Raw genomic sequence first — 14686 nt, 5'->3', positions numbered from 1 at the left:
GTTGTTAGTTGCTCAGTCATGCCTGACTCTTTGTGACCCCATGGACTGCAGCCCACCAGGCTCCTCTGTCCGTGAGATTTTTTCAGGCAAGGATACTGGAGTGGGTTGCCATTTCCTTCTCCAAGGGATCTTCCCAACCCAGGGATCGAACCCGGGTCTCCTGCACTGCAGGCAGATTCTTTACCAACTGAGCTACAAGGGAAGCCCACTACTTAGTTGTTCATAAACTCCTTAAGAGCAGAGATCCAGTCTTATTTACCTTCATGATCCTAGAACGTTGTGTCATGTAATATATGACATTCTGGATGTTCAGCATGTATTTATTAATTTTAAAAGATAAACTAGTAGAGAGGTCTTAGTTTAACTAATATTTGTATATCAAGCACTATGCTAGGCCACAGTCCTCACAAAAATCCTATCAGATCCATGTATTGGTTAGCAATCTTTTGGTGGCAAATAATAGAACATGTAATCAAAATCTAGCTCAAGTAATAAAAGGAAAGTATTGGCTTGTATAACTGAAAGGTCCAGTGGTAGTTGAGTCTTCAGGTACAATTTCAACATTGCTCTGGCTGAATTTCTCTTCAGTTCTCTCAGCTTTGCCCTCTTTTGTACATCAAATCCATTTCAGCTGGCTTCCTTTGTGGTAGCAAAATGGCTGCAGTCATTCCACGACTCACATTAGCGCATCACACCATATGTAAGAGTAGTGAGGGTCTCTTACTATTGCAGACGTCTGAGAAGAGTTAGCATGTATCCCAGAAGCCTCATCTCCACCCTCTAAGGTCTCTAGGCAGCCTTAGCCTACATTGATGAAATGATTAGTTTGTCCTCATCAAAGCCAACTATTAGAATTATGTTTAATCCTTCCCAAACTGCCACTGGCTGGGAAATAGGGGAATTTTCTTAGGAAAAGGGAAAAGAGAACTGAATGCCAGGAAGGCCATCCACATAAGTCCACTAGACATTATCTCTAGCTTCAGAGAGTTTAACTTGCCTGAAGCAGAGAATGGTTTAAACCTAGATTGGAATTCTAAAGCTTGTGTTCTTTGCACCTTAAATTTTTTCAGGTGTTTAAAGAAACTACCAGATACTACAAAGCATCATCCTTGCGCTAACTTTAGAAAGCTAGAACTAAAATAGTCTTATCCTAGGAAAAAATGAAATTTAAATGTCTTCTCACACTTCTCTAACTCCCACCATCCTTATTTCCCTGTTCCAAGTTCAGAATCCTTCCCATTGTTTCAGCGCCAGTCTTGTGCTCTTATACTCACAGGTCTGTGGGATCTGTTCCAAAACTGTCTCCCTCCTCTTCGTTCTTGTGGAATTTCCATTCCTTTGATGAAACGACTCAGCATTAATAATAATATACTGCGTTAGCATGTCAGGAATATTTGTAGTTTATATCAGAGAACTTTTTGGACACAATCTAACACTCTTGCCCCCAAGATCTCTCTAGAAGGCATTTTAAGGGATGGAAATACCAAGGGTGGGTGAGGATCTGGTTGCAGACAAACCTTTCCAGAACTCCTGAGTTCAGACTCTGAAAGTGATGGTTCCTGTTGCTTTTGTGAATGAGTTGAATGGCATGCCAGAGAGTCCTTTTCCTAACAGTTGACTCTTGAACAACACAAATTTGAACTGCTCAGGTCCACTTGTATGAAATTTTTTTTCAACAGTAAATACTATAGGAACCAAAGTTGGTTGAATCCACAGATGTGGAGGCTTGGATGTGGAAACCACATATGTGGAGGGCTGACTATAAATTACATGTGGATTCTTGACTGCATATAACTGCACTGAGGGTTGGTGCCGTGAACCAACCCCTTCCCTTTGTTCAAGGGTCAACTGTATTGTTTTTTTTCCCTAGACCCCTGTTTTTTCGCCAGAGTATTCCAACTGGCAAATGCTCTTTCCCACCCCCACCATACATTTTCAGGCCCATTTTATATTTAAAAGTTGTTATTTGATTGATATTGCTTATGTGGTGGCTGTTCCATTTTCAGATTGTTCTTTTGTCTACTACGCTTAATTTATATTCTCGTTTAAACATTACTCCCCCCCAAAAATAAAAATGACTCCCAGATTTCAATTTGCTTTTGAATGAGATTTTATCCTTCCCACCTCCCAAAAGAGAAAGTTTCACTTTCTTAAGGCCTTTAAACTCCCAAGAACTTATAATAGAAAAAAGAAAAAAACAAAAAAACAATATGCCTTAGAAAGTCTAGAAATTCACATTTTAAGAATGATAAATTTGGGAATTTATTCATCAAAATGTCAGCTACTTCATAGCCATATAAAGCCAACCCCAGTTGAATTCTAAATTCAGGAAACCGGGATGAAGTTGAGTGGTACAGTGTTGGTTAGGAAAAAGGAAAGTTACATTAATTCAAACTGCCCACATATGTCCAGTCAGATCTGGTTTGAGCTGGTGAAAGCTCCACCAAGGATTTTTAAAACTCTTAAGTGAGCCAGAATTAGACCATGCATTCTAGGTTACTGACCCTTGCTGTAATGCATGCAGGCTGACAAGAAAGTCTCTGTGTACTTGTTTTACGCTCATAAGATTTACCGATGTTTTCCTCTGCGTTGCAATCACAAATGTTTGCTGCTTAGCTGCCTGCATATAGGACATCCCTTCCCGCCCACTACCCACGCACAGAAACACTGCTCTTTCAATAGTCTGAGCTGTTCAGCCACTGCAGAACCAACCCACACACAGTAACCGTTAAAGTGCTTATTATGTCCTCCTTAGAATCTGATTTGTTAAATTCTGTTGTTTTCCCTAATCAGATACAACATTTTACATATTTACAGACTTTTTCCTAAGATGAATTTTAAAAGATCCCTAATGATCTTTGCAAGACAATGTCACAATTGTTGAAGTTTTGAATAATTTCTATGGCCAACAGAATGGAGTTTCTTTTAAGGAAAAAAAAAAACCACCTAGTACTAGAAAAATCAGGGAATTTCAGATGTGGGTGGCATTGACTTGGACATATCCATTTAAGCTGAAATTAACTAAGTTATGGGTGTGATTCTGTCTGTCAACATTTGTAGAGCTTTCCTACACTCTTAATGTGATAGTTGGCACCCTGGGGATGGGGAGTATGGGGTATAAGTTGAGGGGTAGAGTCAGCATTCCCATTAAGAGTTCCTGGTCATTGCTTCAGGCTGAATATAAAAAATTCTCCCTGCCCACTCAATAACAAACAAGGCCAGCCTAAAGCAGAGAATCTGAATTGAGTAGTTAATGTATAATATTAGTAAAGAAGAAGTTTGGAATGTAGGCTGAGGGCCTTAAAATTTATATATAAAAAGACAATTTGTTACCATTGTATGTTTCCATGAATTGTATGTGCAAATTTGATTGTTGGTTCTTTTCAAGTATCAGAGCAGCAATCTTAGACCTACATTCTTTGCAGGCATACTACTGAAATGTTATTTTTTTAATGCTATTTTTATATTAGAGTTATGTTAAGAAAGACTAGCAAAGCTGAACTCTGCCTCTACAACTTTCATGAAACACACATTTATTAAGTACCTACTAAGTGATCATGGTGCTGGATACAGAGAGATAAAAAGATAAGAAAAGCAAGGAAGAGCCCTGCATTTGAGGAGCTCTGTCTAATGTGAAGGGATACATTTAAACAAATAATAACCATCTAGCATAATTAATTCTATAACTGAGACATATACTCAAGGAAACACTGACTCACAGGGAAAATGATTTGGAAGGCTGGAATAAATACTGGTGTTAAACAGGAGGGATATTTAAATGGGATGGATGTTTAAGTGGTCAAGTTAGGGAAGAATAACTTCCTATATGAGTGAGAAAGCTGGCTTAAAACTCAACATTCAAAAAACTGACATGGTATCTGGTCCCATCACTTCATGGCAAATAGATGGAGAAACAATGGAAACAGTGATAGATTTTATTTTCTTGGGCTCCAAAATCACTATAGACAGTGACTGCAGCCATGAAATTAAAAGACATTTGCTCTTTGGAAGAAAACCTATGACAAATGTAGAAAGCATATTAAAAGGCACAGACATCACTTTGCTGACAAAGGTTTGTATAGTCAAAGCTATGGTTTTTCCAGTAGTCATGTACAGATGTAAGAGTTGGACCAAAAAGGCAGAGCACTAAAGAATTGATGCTTTCGAATTGTATTGGAGGAGACTCTTGACTCTTGGGCTTCCCTCATAGCTCAGTTGGTAGAGAATCTGCCTGCAATGCAAGAGACCCCGGTTCGATTCCTGGATCGGGAAGATCCCCTGAAGAAGGGATAGGCTACCCATTCCAGTATTCTGACCTGAGGAAGAATTCCATGGACTGTATAGTCCATGGGGTCACAAAAAGTTGGACACAACTGAGTGACTTTCATTCAGTCAGACTCTTGAGAGTCCCTTGGATAGCAAGGGGATCAAATCAGTCAATCCTGAAGGAAATCAACCCTGAATATTCATTGGAAGGACTGATGCTGAAACTGAAGCTCCAATGCTTGGGCACCTGATGCAAAGAATGGACTCATTTGAAAAGATCCTGATGCTGGGAAAGATTGAGGACAAGAGGACAAGGGGGTCAAAAGTCTGTTCTGTATTTCTGTGTCTCTTTTTCTGTTTTGCATATAGGGTTATCGTTATCACCTTTCTAAATTCCATATATATGTGTTAGTATGCTGTAATGTTCTTTATCTTTCTGGCTTACTTCACTCTGTATAATGGGCTCCAGCTTCATCCATCTCATTAGGACTGGTTCAAATGAATTCTTTTTAATGGCTGAGTAATATTCCATGGTGTATATGTACCACAGCGAACTTTGTGGGAGAATGTGAGGGTGGGATATTTCAAAAGAACAGCATGTATACTATCTAAGGTGAAACAGATCACCAGCCCAGGTGGGATGCATGAGACAAGTGCTCGGGCCTGGTGCACTGGGAAGACCCAGAGGAATCGGGTGGAGAGGGAGGTGGGAGGGGGGATCGGGATTGGGAATACATGTAAATCCATGGCTGATTCATATCAATGTATGACAAAACCCACTGGAAAAAAAATAATATAATAAAAAAAAAAAAAAAGAGGACAAGGGGGTGACAAAAGATGAGATGGTTGGGTGGCACCATCGACTTAACGGACTTGAGTTTGAGCAAACTCCGGGAGATAGTGAAGGACAGGGAAGCCTGGTGTGCGGCGGTCCATGGGGTCACAAAGAGTCGGACATGACTTAGTGACTGAACAACAACAGCTCATGATACCTTTAGTTTCTCATGTAATCTTGTAACTTAGGAGTATTGGTAATGAATTCTCAAACAGTGTGGCCCTCTGTGCAGCCTTCTTTCCGTGGTCGTAGAGCCCTGGTCTCTGTTGGCCTTTGCTCTAAGGCACATCTTGTATTCAACTGAAAAGGATTTAATGATCTCTGATTAAACTATCAGTGAGCATCTTGCCGCAGGACAAGTGGGCTTATGCAGGTTGGTTACAGCTATGTGGAGCAGGTTTAAGAAGGGGGGTCAGAGTGCTAGATACTCACTGAGAGCATTTGAATGAAGGACATACATTTCTATCTATTGAGTGGTAAATTAAAGCTCCAGTCTAAGGTTACACAGGCACTATTAGAGCTGAATTTCTAACAGTTTCCCTGACTTTAGAGGGGAAATGGACTCATGCTAACAGCTGAGCAAAGGTTTACTTTAAGGGAGAATGACACCACATACTGTCTGTTAAACTGAGTGGGGGAGTACATTGGAAATTATTTGATATTTTTTAAAACCTTACATATATTATCATTAGTGTTTTGGATCTGTTCAATATTTACTAAAATAAACTTAAAAGGTAGAATTAAAAAGGAATACTGGATGAGCCAGAACTCTATGAAGAGATGATTCTTAATTGAAAAAGAGAGAAAATGTGGCAGACAGTCAATTGGCATCATTAGGATCCCACCAGGAATATCAAAATTGTTCTGATGGAGGAAGTATGGTGCTTGGAAATCCAGAAGCAATCAAATAGGGAGCCCCAGAGGAGTCTGGTATTAGGGAACAGGGTACCAGGCATCCACTGGAAGAGAAGCAAAGCAGCTAAGCCTATTGTGGGGATGAGGGCATAGTAAGAAGCATAGCAGGGTCCTGGTTCAACCCAGATCCAGGAAATAAGATAAGGTCTGGTCCCTAGAACTGGAATCTCATAAACAAGAAGTCCTCAAGAACAAGGCAGAGCCTATTCTAGAACCAAACCACAAGGCAAAGCCTAACCAACAAAGAGCTCTTTAATGTACTTAATGCTCTCAAAGCTGAATTAGTTTTTCAGTTCTTTCTCAAGAATAAGAAAGGGAGGGGAGGGCTGAAGACAGTGTCAACAGCATAGGGTTATGGAGAAAGGAGGGTATTGGGACAATGACTATGAGAAAAATATTGCCTGTAAGGCTTATCTGTTGGTTTTTCCTTGCTTTCTTCTGGTAATAGCCTCCTAGTTTCCTTTTCCGATCTCTCCACATCCCCCATGAATAAAAACATAGCAGTTTGTCCATCAAAGAGTCTTGCCCACCCAGATCTAGGACCCTAGCTAGATAAATTGTCCTCTCTCTAACCCAAACTTGAATCTCAAAAGAAGAAATGAAGAGAAGGGAAATAACTGGTGCTATTTCATTCCTTAGTCTGGATTTCAATGAGCACTCGGATCACCAAAGCAGTTCTGGTTCCTGTCCTTTCCGAAGTCTGTGTCTTTGGTATTTCCTGGATCTTGGAAATACCAGTGATCCCTCTAGTGAATTACTTTTTTTCATTTCAGTAACTAAAGTCACTTCTATTGCCCACAACCAAAGTATCATATGTGATTCTTTATTGAAGATGACAGCAAGATTCTGGCTCTTTTCTGAATCAACCTTCCCAAAGGTAAAGTCAGGATCAGTGTCCCTGAATCTGGAGAGCCTCAGAGTCATATTTCTCCAGGAGACTACCAAGCCCTGCAGACTCTTGCATCTCAACCTTCTTCCACCCCACTTTCTGTCAGAGAGTGAAATACATTTTCTTAAGCCCCAAAATGCTCAAAGCTTGACCTGGATCTCTGTGATTTTCCTAAAATTTAGAACATTTCTCATGGGTGTGCTAAATCTTTTCTTTCATGGTCAAAGTTTGAAAGAAATATCAGATCTAAAATAAATACATCATACTATACAAAAAAATTATTTTTCAATGTGCTGAAATTGAGTGAAAATTTTAGTGGACAGCAAATATCTTTAACTTACATCAGGCTGAACATGACCATTTTATTATAAATTTGAACAAGAGAATGGTCAAATTTTTTCTTATTGAAAAGCCTAGGAGGAACATCATCCTTTTTATGTCCATGATGAAAGATTAAAAAAGAAAAGCATATATTGAAAAAAGAAGCATACCATTTAAGAATTTACAAACTTGTGTAGACATGACACTTTTCTTTCTGAGTCTTTATTTCAACCACAACAATTTCATTATAAAAACTCATAAAGCCATAAATGGAGAAGATAAAACAATGAACCTTAAATACAAAGAGGTATCAGAAGTTATTCATAATCATTTTCACTGGCAATCCATATGGTATTGATTTTCTCTTCTTGCAACTCTTGCAGTAATGTCCTTGGCTTGAAATTCAACCTAAGCTAGGAAGTAGTAGCAAATAAAGCAATTCCAACTTAAGGAAATTGAAAGAGAAAACAAGACAGCAGAAGCCTGGATACACTTCAGAGATGAAAATAACTGTCAGCTGACAGTTAATTCTGCTGGTTAGAAGATGGTGCCAAGGTGCCCCAGGCTGAGAGTGGGCCCGTGTGGACTTCTGGGTTTCACTCTGTTCCACAGCTAGAGTACCGTCACCGGTCAGGAGCGTCTTTAGTCAAAGGAGAAGAGACTGAGAGTCTCCACAACTCCAAAATCTACTCAAAGTGTATGCCCTACTGATTGCCGGTCAATAGCATTATTTGAGTACACGAGGAGAAGCAGAATCTCATTCAAATTTAAAGGAATTGATCAAATTGGAAAAATTTTAAACTATCATGCATTAGAGCCGAGACCATTAAAGCAGCCCTGGGGATATTCATTCCAGAGTGGAGCACAATAATTTCTTACAAAACAGAACATGCTGAGGCCTACGTTGAGTAATTCACAGTTACAGATCAAAGCCCAAAGTTTCAACTGGATTCAAAATAAAGGCGCATCAAATCACAGAATTTTACTTCAAGTGTAATTTCAGTAGTTTTGAGGGATTCAGTAAAAATAACTTTCAAAGGATAAATTATGCTTTCCTGACCTTGCCTGCTTGTTAAGTGGCTTCAGTTCTGTCCAACTCTTTGTGACACAAGGACGGTAGCCCACCAGGCTTCTCTGTCCATGGCAGTCTCCAGGCAAGACTGCTGGAGTGGGTTGCCATGCTCTCCTCCAGGGGATCTTTCCAACCCAGGGATAAAAACTCTCCATCTTTTATGTCTCCTGCATTGGCAGGCGGGTTCTTTTTACCACTAGCGCCACCTTCCTGATCTCACAGTATTGTTTTTCATCATTATTAATCAAATCTGAGTCATATACAGAAAACCAGCAAGCATGGTAGAAGATGAACTGTGTCTGCCTCTAAATTACAAGACATTTGCTTTGTAGTTATAAGACATTTGCTTCTAAATATTTATTTTCTTTCAGCTTCTTTTTAAAATTACATTTTTGGAGAACATTTACTGTCTAATAAAACTTACATCCAAAAGAAGGCAACCATTATTTGGCATCAAAGGTTCAAAGATAGGTCATATAAATAACTGTTAAAAGATTTTTCAAAATAATAATACGAAGCATCATTTAATTTTTAGGAGTGCAATGTGTGGGACATGAGTCACATTTATTTTCACAAAGTTTTCACAAACTTCTTGTAGCCCCGTAGGAGATGTGTACTGGGTTGCAAATGGTAGAGTCCCATAGTGGGGCAGGTGTGAAATCCATGTTGGCGTGTAAGGGGTGTAATCTGTGGCAAAAAGAAGAAGGTCAACAGCGTCACACCCAAACTAAAAACCTTCAGTGTCCGTGTGGGTGGTTCTCTTAATCTCAGCATGCTTACACTCTTGTCAATCTTCTCAGGATCTTCCAGACTGGGGGCCGAGCGGTTTCCTGAACTATACCTACACTGATTTCTTTCTGCTAAAGCATGGAACGAGCATTGCACAGTTCTTTTCCCCTCAGCTCACCACTCTTGTGAGCAGGAAAGACAAAAACAGAAACCATACACCCTGAACTTGGTAAGCACCTATCCTTCTCTAACATTGAGGGATATTTAATTATTCAGGTGTTTTTCCAAGCTAATGTTTTACAAACTCATAGATTACTGGAGCTAGAAGCTGCTATATAGTTCACCCAATCCAACTCTTCATTTATTGATGAGACAAAATTCTGTCCTAGAGCCAGATTTGTCCTAATCCCTGTCTCCAAAGCATGAAAATGATACTTTTTGGTCACATTTACCATTCTGTTGGAATTGTTTTTTATTCTCTTGTTCCACAGCTTGGAATCACTAATTTATTCTGAGTGATGAAAGATTTAAATACATTAGCTTTGCAAAATACACAGTGCTCTGCTTTGACTAGAATAGCCATTTGAAGGACCAAGTAGTATGTGCTCATTAATGCAGAAATCAAATGCTTACTGTAAGTTTTTTGTATAGGCTATAGCTCATTAGAACACACGATTAATTAGATGTCCAAAATGTACCTGGGGAGAGCTTTTATGCTGTCTTTGTGGTGATCTGACATTGGTATCAGATTCTACTGAGCATCCATCAGATCTACTGCTGCTGCTAAGTCACTCCAGTCGTGTCTGACTCTGTGCAACCCCATAGACGGCAGCCCACCAGGCTCCCCCGCCCCTAGGATTCTCCAGGCAAGGACACTGGAGTGGGCTGCCATTTCCTTCTCCAATGCATGAAAGTGAAAAGTGAAAGTGAAGTCGCTCAGTCATGTCCAACTCTTCACGACCCCATGGACTGCAGCCTACCAGGCTCCTCCATCCATGGGATTTTCCAGGCAAGAGTACTGGAGTGGGGTGCCATTGCCTTCTCCTAGATGCTCCAAAATAAGCCATCCTAGGAAGTAAACAGTTACCTAGTGGGAATCCAGATGGCCCAACACTCGCTGTTAGGAATCAATTGATACTAAGAACACTGACTGATAACAAGTTGGTAAGATGAGTGGGTAAGGGAAACTGATGGAATGCAATGAATCTGGATTGTTTATTGGCATGTTTGGACATAAAGACAATATTTAGCTAATATTAAGTCTGTCAGTTTATTCATTCAGATTAAATCAAATTATCATCTAGAGTGAAATATCTATTGAAGAAAGGACTTTGAGCAACCTCATGGCTAATGTCATAAAATAATCTAACGAGCATGGCTAAAGTGATTTTACATCTAATTTCTTCTGGATATTTGATGTCTCTTGTTTTCTTTCTCCAGCATAGTTTTCTTTTCTTTTTTAAAAATTTATTTTACTGACGTATAGTTGATTTATAATGTTAATTTCTACTGTACATCAAGGTGATTTAGTTGTACATATATACACATTTTTTCCGTATTCCTTACCATTATGGATTATCACAGAATATTGAACTACTATAATTCCCTGTGCTACACAGTAGAACCCGTTGTTTATCCATTCTATATGTAATAGTTTACATCTTTGAATCCCAAACTCCCAATCCATCCCTCCCCTACCCCTGGTCCCCTTTGGAAACCACAAGTCTGCCCTCCTTGTCTGTGATTCTGTCTCACAGATAAATTCATTTGTGTCATAATTTAGATTCCACACATAAGTGACACCACACAGTATTTGTCTTTCCCTTTTCAACTTTGTCTTTCGCTTTTCTGACTCTTCTTCACTTACTGTGACAATCTTCAGGTCCATTTATGCTGCTGCACCTGGCATTATTTGGCTGAGTAGTATTTCGTCATATACAGGTACCACATTCTCTTTATCCGTTCCATCTGTTGATGAACATTCCGGTTGTTTCCATGTCTTGGCTATTAGGATAATTTTCATTAGCATATCATCCCCTTTCCCGCTCCAGACTGTCCTGGTGCGGTCAATAAATCCTATGTTCAACCTAGAGCAGTTATTGAAAAAGAGTTGATTGGTAAGAATAGGAATAGGGATATTTGGAAGGAATAGAATGTCTCAAAGGTAGTATCTTCTCCCTCTGGGGATAAATCTGTAACTGCCTTGCTTGAAGACTCTGTAATGGTCTTACCTGAGGAAGTTATCAAACAAGGAAAATCCTAGTCATGTGCCTGACCTCCACTGACCCTGACTGTCTCCAGGCCTATAATTAGAATCCCTAGAGAAGAGCCACCCAGGCCCTATTTGATTTTTGTAACAACAGCAGCACCTTTCTCGACTGGGAGAGGCCTGTGTTCAGCTAGCACAACAGAGTCGCAGTTCTTCACTTAATTCTCAGACCTGAGTCCCTACAGAACCATCCCTAAAACTTTGAGGTGATGCAGGATGCATTTTTGCCTTATCATATTGTTCATGGGGTTCTTGAGGCAAGAATACTGGAGTGGTTTGCCATTCCCTATTGTGGATGGTGACTACATCCATGAAATTAAAAGACACTTGCTCCTTGGAAGGAAAGCTATGACAAGGAAAGCTCATATTAAAAAGCAGAGATATCACTTTGCTAATAAAGGTCCACATAGTCTTTTCCAGTAGTTATGTATGGATGTGAGAGTTGGACTATAAAGAAGGCGGAACACTGAAGAATTGATGCTTTTGAACTCTGGTGTTGGAGAAGACTCTTGAGAGTCCCTTGGACTGCAAGGAGATCCAACCAGTCCATCCTAAAGGAAATCAGTTCTGAATTTATTCATTGAAGGACTGATGCTGGGAAAGGTTAAGGGCAGGAGGAGAAGGGGCCAACAGAACATGAGATGTTTTGATAGCATTACCGACTCAACGGACATGAGTTTGAGCAAACTCTGGGAGACAGGCAAGGACAGAAGCCTGGCATGCTGCAGTCCATGGGGTTGCAAAGAGTCAGACACGACTTAGCAACTGACCAACAACACAAGGATGCACTTAAGGGGACCTTGTAATACTTCATAAGTATGTTCTATGATTTTCTTTCTAGCTTTCCACAAAGGAAAATTTTCATTTATCAGAGTAACTGTGCACTGGGAAAATAGAACTACCCAGAACTTTCAGGGATATTTGGACATTGCTTTGAGCTAACACTAATTCCAAGAAATGGAGTTGATTCTCAGTGTGGTTCACTAGTTAGAATGGAGACTGAAAGCATTCAGGTTTTGAATAAAATTGTGAACCAAATCCAGCTCATCAAGGCCTAGTATGTCCCTGAACCTATCTGATAGTTGTTTTCCTGGTTTGTAAATGTAGTACCAGTACAGATAACCTCAGCAAATGGCCAAATCCCCACACTGGATTGCTGGTTCCTTAAGGATCAGTCTGTATCTCTTTTTCTGGCATAATTATTAATAATACTTCTTTTCAAGGGGCTTCCCTCATGGCTCAGCTGGTAAAGAATTTGCCTGCAATGCAGGAGACCCTGGGTTGATTCTTAGGTTGGGAAGATCCCCTGGAGAAGGGAATATTCTCCAGTATTCTGGCCTGGAGAATTCCATGGGTTGGATAGTCCATGGTGTCACAAAGAGTCAAACACAACTGAGCACTTTCACTTCACTTTTCACTATCAAAAGTAAACTGGTTTTGATGATAAATTATATGGTCACTCTAGCTGTTATGGTAGGAAGGTTCAGAGAAAAAAAACTTAGAGCTCCCCATCCCCATCAGAAAGTAGATCAAGAGCTGTATCATATCTGTGGGAGAAGGCTGGGAGAGGTGGTGGGGGGGAGATACAAAGTTAAATGCTACCTTCAAAGACTTAAAAGATTCCAAAGTAGTTTGTTTGGCCTAGGCTGAAATACCCTAGGTATTTCATAAACATTCACATCTAGTTGATTATCATAAACTGAATCAGTTTTTCAGGGGCTTGCCTGATGGCTCAGTGGTGAAGAATCCACCTGCCAATGCAGGAGACGCAGGTTTGATCCACAGTTTGGGAAGATCTCCTGGAGAAGGAAATGGCAATCCTCTCCACTATTTCTCACCTGGGAAATACTATGGACAGAGGAATCTGACAGGTTATAGTACATGGGGTTGCAAAGAGTCAGACATGACTCAGAGACTAAACAACAACTGTTTTTCAACTCAGAGTGGCCAATCCAGGTTTAGTTTCTTTACTGGAGTGAATAAAAGCAGTTTTTGGTTTGCATCTGTTGATCTGACAAATGCATTCTCAATAAACAGAAAATCTCGGAAATTTATCTTCCTTTCCTGCAGTAGTATACTTACCTTGTCTCAGGATTACAACTGCTCTTGAACTTTGTACAATTTGAACCTGAATGTCTCACCATTCTCATGCTAGTCTAATACATTATTACTCCATGCTGTAAACACCCAGGAAAAGAGGTATCATTGACCTTAGATAGGCTTCCCACTTATCTGAAGCACAGAGGAATATCGTTGTCACTATGAAGGACAACTTTGCCCCTGAAGAGAGAGTCATGACACTTGAAAGACCTCACTGGAGTTTGGAAGCAACATAAGGTAGAGGTTTGATTCAAAGCTGTCAAATTCGAGTGGGGCTCAGAACCTGTGAAGGCGGACAGTTCAAGCTGTACTGCATGCAGCTCTGCTCCTTTATGACCTGGTGAATCCAACAGGATTCCAAGTTTCTATAGCAGATTGGAATTCTCTCTAAATTCTGTGAAAATTTCAATACATACATCATAACAGAGGCCTGTAGGGTGCTGGCACATAAGCACACTCTCTTGGCCGAGTTAATAATTCTCCTTTTGAGAAACAGCTAGTAGATCCTAGCAGAGATTGAGCACCTGTCCTTAGGATTCAACTCATGAACTTGCTATCATAAATGAAATATTTGCAATAGAATCGGATGTGCCCTGAGACACACTGTGCTTGCTTGGCGAACACATAAAGTGGTCACATTGAGACAAGGAGAACCTAGGCATGGGCTTAACTACATGGACTCCCCATCACCAAGGCTGGCCTGCCTACTCCCAGCACTGAATGTCCAACTTGACCTTTGTGTTAACTAAATTTGAGCCTCTGATGTGGTCCCCAGCTCCAAGGGGACCAGACAAGCAATTGGTGTCAGGCAGAGTATGCTGATTCAGGAAGGGGTAGTTTTTGTTTTCGTTGGAAGGATATTTATTTAGGATCTGGATTTGCCTTTCCTGGCTACTATACATCTGCAAGCAACACAATCTACGGATTTAATGAACACTTGGTTTGTTAGCAACTTCTTTTTCAAAATGTTACCTTTTAAACTTCTATATTGCAGTACAGTTTAGTAACAGTGTTGTGATGGTTTGAGCTGTACAGGGAGGTGATTCAGTTATACATATAGGTGTATCTAATTCTTTTTAAAATTCTTCCCCCATTTAGATTGCTACATAATATTGAGCAAGAGCTCCCTGTGTTCTGCAGCAGGTCCTTGTTGGCTATCCAAAAAATGTTACTTTTAATAAGTTTACTTTTTAGTGAAATAATGCAATATACCGATACCTTTAGGGTTGCAGGGCACCATGTGACATCACTTGATAGCTTGCCTTATAGAGGAAGAGAATGCCTATTGAA

The sequence above is a fragment of the Cervus canadensis genome, chromosome 4, assembly GCF_019320065.1.
Source record: "Cervus canadensis isolate Bull #8, Minnesota chromosome 4, ASM1932006v1, whole genome shotgun sequence".
NCBI classification, from domain to species: Eukaryota; Metazoa; Chordata; class Mammalia; order Artiodactyla; family Cervidae; genus Cervus; species Cervus canadensis.
Note: the sequence above shows the minus strand (reverse complement) of the source record.